This window comes from Toxorhynchites rutilus, chromosome 3, assembly GCF_029784135.1.
Source record: "Toxorhynchites rutilus septentrionalis strain SRP chromosome 3, ASM2978413v1, whole genome shotgun sequence".
Classification (NCBI taxonomy): Eukaryota; Metazoa; Arthropoda; class Insecta; order Diptera; family Culicidae; genus Toxorhynchites; species Toxorhynchites rutilus.
The window spans coordinates 107,298,661-107,304,660 of record NC_073746.1 but is presented as its reverse complement, the minus strand read 5'-3'; positions in this window follow the sequence as shown (position 1 = coordinate 107,304,660).

Below are 6,000 nucleotides of genomic sequence, written 5' to 3'. Positions count from 1 at the left end.
TTTTGTCCGCCGTTGTCATCCGCTGTATGTACACGGCCTGTCGTACCGTACCGCAGGGGACGGGGCGGGGATGAAATACGACACGGACGGGGCGGGCCAATTTGCATAAAAAGATTAAATTCAAGTTGATGAAAATTAGCCGAACTGCGTGAGGTGCGAATGAGCACGGGAACAGATAAAGGATGAAAGCAGCTTGCTTCGTAATGGCACCCCCGCTCACTGGGAGGGAAGTGGAATTTGCGGAAAAAGTTGTTTCTTCAATTAGACTTTAAATTCACGGAGGATTAATGTCACCAAACTATTTATTTTATAAATCTGTGACACTGAACTTCAAGGAGGCATGCAAAAATTATGTAATCCCGTATTGATTGGAAACCCAAATGCTTTTACAGTGGAGCTAATGAGCCTTCCAAATGTCGATTTTGACGTAGGGCTACGTCTTTGATTCCTATGTAGGGGGGTCACTCTGCGAAAAATGTAACGAAAAACTAAGGGATTTCAAATGCATATTAGGGGCTGTCCACATACCACGTGGATAGAAAAATCATGTTTTTGAACACCCCCCTCTCCCACCGTGGACAAACGTGGACATTTCCTTTACCCCTCCCCTGTTGTCCACGTGGACATTAAACCAATTATTTCTAAAAAAAAATCAAAATAATATTGAACATCTCTTCAATTTCTTTTTGAGATTGATTCTATTTTCTATTCTATAGATTTATGGATAAAAATGGTAGCTTAATTAATAATAACGGTTTGTTTTGAATTCGTTCATTCTCTCTCCAGCATTCCCCGAGAAGTAAGTTTCTTCCAAAATCCATTTAGATTATCAGGCTGTTTTTATCGCTGAAATTCATTTAAAAAATTCCCTTGTGAATCTATTCTCGGGAGTTCTTCATTATTATTCTTATTCTTATTCTTTATCATATACAATTTTTAACCGACATAAGTTGGTTGAGCTGTCAGTCCACCCCACGATTGGGCTTGTTATTGAACCAATAACACAATAACAATAATAATAACACTTATTTTCCTTAGTAAGGAGCAAATCAAAAATTCCAAAGTCCTAGCAATGCGGAGAAAAAGGCAGATGAGCGCTATAACGTTAGCTGAGGCTGGGTGCTGAGCACAGAATAACGATTATAGAATCTTCCATAGGACACTTTATGTTGCAACTGTGGGGCACAATTCAGTTCCTCTAAGAGTGGCGATGGATGGAAGAAATGCTATTCTCTGTTCCTGCTTTAAGTAACGTAATACTGCGGTTCAATCACTTTGATCACATTGTTATTTTTGTACATGCAAACTGAGTGAAATCCAATGAAATACACGTGAAAGTTGCAAAATAGAATAAACTTTCGTTTTATGAACTTATTACGTTATTTCCTAGCGAAAACATGCTTTAATGATTGAATCAACTAGCATGGTCATATTGCCTCGCATGGTGGCCCATTTTGCTTCGTAGTGCTTTCGATCGACGGAAATGGAACACATTTTAAAAAGTGCAATTTTTCCACATATTTTTTTTAAAGCAAATTCATACAAAGTACATCTATCAATAAGATTGAAGCGACCCTAATTCCTCCATATATGTATGTAGAGACGCTTGGAGAATGCTTCGCTCCATTTTTTCATATTTCATTGAAGCACACTTGCGCTTTGTCGTCAAGATCCAAAAGTGCATCACCCTTGTCGAAAATCGAACACTTCTCTAATTACATTATGTTGTTACCGAGTCTACATTTTTTTTCCGTACATCAATTTTGTTATTTTTGTGCGAGTGAAACAAATCTCAAGTTTCCACTCGGTTCGTGGCAGTTCAACACACACGGGACGTAATTATTTATCGGCAGATATAGCGGGGCAACTCCAAGCGCCTCCCCAGAAATTCGAAGGTAGAAGAATTAGTTTGTAGAATTAATTTCGGAAAAATAAAAGAGTCGAGAGTTGCACGCTAAAACGATTGGTCGAGTTTTAGTTGTATGAAAGAAAGCCAAGACCGTTCAGGCAACGCTACAAGATTTCAAATCATGAGGTTTGAACATGTAGCATGATTTATAAATGTTCCTACATGATTTAGGACGTTCACTTCTTAGGGGGACCATATGGTTCCTGTCTACCCTATGTTTTCAAAAAAAAAAAATCAGACAATTAAATCTAGGGCTTCATTATAAAATGGTTATTGGACTCGCGGAAAAAAGTTGCAGTGACAAAAAAAATTGTAAGGGTTTGTATCTAGAACATGACCGCATTTTTTCGACGTAGAACTACGCAATTATATTATGCAATCCACTTGTTTACCACTTCGAATGTTATTTTAGAATGCATCGAAATTGTTGTTATAGATAATGTTCTTCGTTACAAATAAATTTGATGAACGTTCTTTTACGTTTGATATGATGCCTAGGACCACCAGAATATATGAACGGAAGAATTTTCAAACGATAATTGTATTTTAAATTTCCCTCTGAAAATATTGCACATCTCATATTTACGTAGTCTCGATCCGCGAAAGTTCATTCACCTCTAGTATCTGAAATGACGATTTTCGCAGGCTTCTCAGTTTAAAAGTACGTTTTAGGGAAACATATTTCAGTCTGCACAACGACAAGCGGGTACAAAAGTACTAAACACCGAAAAATATCCCCGACTTGTATGTATTTGCAAAGCGGATTCCCCCAGGCACAGTCTTCCGTGTTTCACAAAAAACACTGCGTCCGGGATAAACATGTCCACGCTGCTGTTCGCAGTTTTGTGTTTGAATACAAACATGATTTTTTCGTACCTATGTTTGAAAATGTGACATGTTTGTATTCGTTGTATGTTTGTATTCGTTGTATGTTTGGACATACGATGTTTAATCCCAATGTTTCACATGATGTTCGAACATGGTGTACAGTTTCTCTTGCATTTTCACCCCAAGCACCGGCAGTGCGTAGAGTAGAAGAAGCGAATCGGACACCACACCACCACCACTCAACGCGTGGTGTGTTGGTATGTTGACATGGAGAAAATGCTTCCCTATCATGACAATGGATGCTTCGTCTAAAATATTGGGAAAATTAAATAAACCTCTTTATCTGTTCTGAACAAAATAAACGTCGAATGATATCAGAGTTTTTCACAATTGATATCATTATTTAGTGCACGCATCAATTTATATATTGAATTCATGTAACATTCGCTATTATTAGTTATTTGAACAAGTACTAAAATTGAATAGAGCGTGGCGGAGATGTTTAGTTAACCACAACAAATTTTGATTACAATATTTCTATAATTTTAATCGAATATAAGGTACCACAATTATTCAGCAGTGACATGTTAGGCGTGACGCTAATCACTCGACCACGGGAGCAACCATTTTAGCTGGATCTTTGAATACAAATGGCCAATGGCGACGAACGCGACCCGAGCTATAAAACGAGCGAAGAAGAGGAGAAGAAAGGATGATGCAATCGCATGCACACATAGCATATGCAGTGCAGTGTAAGTGTAGCTTTTAGTTTTTTCTTTCATTCAATTTGTGATAACATCGAGAAATTAATAGTGTGTTTTAGCCGCTGAAATTTCTCTGCTGGTTCTGCTGTGTGCCGCTGAAGGATGCATCTAAGACTAATTTTTGGGTATTTATTTTTTTAGTCAGCATTTGTACGACGTCGCCCGCTGTGCAGTCGGTTCCCCAGACTTTAATTGCCAAAATGCACGCAAAAAAAATCTCATAGAAAGCTTCTTTCTATTCAGAGAATGTTTCTCTGCACGAAACCAAGGATTATTTAATCAGACTTGCAAAATATGTATGAACTCATGGCCTCTCAGCTCATGTAATTTTTGTAATGCGAATTAAATTTCAAGTTCGTTTCTGTGAAAAAGTATTCTATGTAGAAATGTTTTGAGATGAATCATTTCTTTCCGTGTATGAAAACGAAACGAAACGAAAGCAATGAATACTGCGACATCGGGTGATATGTTTGTACATGATGTTCTTGAGTTATAAACATTGTGTTTATTTTCACATGTCTATGTTTGTGTATCATTGTTCGTGTTGGGGATAGACACTCAACACTAGCGAGAATCATGTTCGAACTCAAACAAAATGGAATGGAATTTTCACATCGCGTGGACATGTGTAAGTGTTTTTCGGAAGACTGCCCAGGCACATTAATTTTGTAGTCCGTGTTAGGGAAATACAGCTCGGTGGGAAAAAAATACCTCCAACTTGCATTGCATGTATATTTGCAAAGCGGATTTCCTCAGGTTTTTTTTTGTGGAGTCAAGGCTTTGATGTTATATGTAGTGGTTTGTCTCGCTTATCCCATGATCTTTTGCGAACGGTCGTATTTTACCCATTTCTATCACCCGTGATGATTTGCTCCAGAAATGGGTTGATTTAGTTATGCTTCGCTGATGAAAATTCAGTCAAAAATTTACAAAATGTAGCGAAAATTTACAATAACTCACGCGGCTTATTCTTATGCCTAGTTTACACAGCGTAAGGTATTGCTGAATCACTCCTTCCGCAATTTAGAAAATTATTGCGCTCAATAAAAGTGGCCTGAACAATTGATAACTGGAAGGTGCAATATCTGTTGAGGACGGCGGGTGAAACAGCGCATCTCAGGCAAACCTAACATTTTCGGCCGGAATGTCAAAGAGAATGAGGTCTGACATTGTCCTGGTGTTTTTATATATTGGCTAATTCTGTTAGTTTGTTCTGGATCACCGACCTTAATTTCGTTTAGTTGCAAGCAGTACTTGTTAGAATTTATCGAAGCTTTGTAGAAGCACATAAAACGGAATTCCTTTCCCATCTTTCCAAAGGATATATTGTAGCGTTCTACGTAACGAAGCTTCACCAGGTAATTTATTGTTCATTTTCCTTTGGTTCATCACCTTTGGAGTTCTCAAAAGACAGATACAACAACAAAACCCGTACCTAAGAAAACTATGTCGTGCATTTTTCAAATTACAAGATTCTAATTCATTTGCGTTACTCTCAGAATACACATTTCTGTTCCGTTCAACGATATGAAAAAAAATGGTCTCTTATTGATAAATACGGACCCGTAAGGTGCGGCAAGATTGAAATTTGATAAAAATGCAGAGCAGATTTCTCGCGTAACTTTTGAAAAGGTCCTATGTAACAAATGTAAACAAATCGAGTTAACAGATGCACGCTATTAGTCTTCAATCATTGAATGCATTACAAAAACAGGAAGTGGGTTATATCTATGGTATAACCGCAAGGGTGACGTAGGACTATCGTTGATTTAGAGATCATTTGTTTGAAGTTGAATCTAAATCCATTCTGAATGAATGAATATATGAATATTTGGGGGACTTCGAAAACGAGAGCGTTACGTTGGAGGCACAAGGTTTTATGCATCCAATATAGGATACGAAAAACCTTGTTCTGAAGAATAATCTTCAGAAGCTTTCCTGCTAACTGTACTTGATTGGCAAATCATAAACCCAAATGTATTATATGGATATTTTATGGATAGAAAACATTAAAATAAACTCTTTCGCTTGAATGTAATTTTCAATTCCAAGGGGAACTGGCAGATTATTTTCCAGCAACGATTAGATATTTCCACATTTTCCTCGATACTGGAAGCCCACCAGTGGTTAATGCTAATTCGATAACCATCTGTTAATAGCACTTGATTGAAACAAATTTGGTCACAGTGTTACATGGATAGAAAACATTCAAATAAACTCTTTCACATGAATGTATTTTTAAATTCCCAAAGGAACTGGCAGATTATTTTCCGGATCTTTCTCGATGCTGAATGGCATCCAAACGGAAAGAATTCCGTGCGTGTATGTGTGTGTGTAGTGGCTGCTTCGATGGTCACCTTCTCTTCTCCTGAAGGATCGGCTTGTCTGTGCTCCCTCACAGTTTCAAACAAACTGCTTGCGTTTCAGGGCAGATCTCGATCCTTCGCTGTCCAGCACCCTCAGCAACAATGTTGTTTTGTCGATGTCCTCACGAAAAAT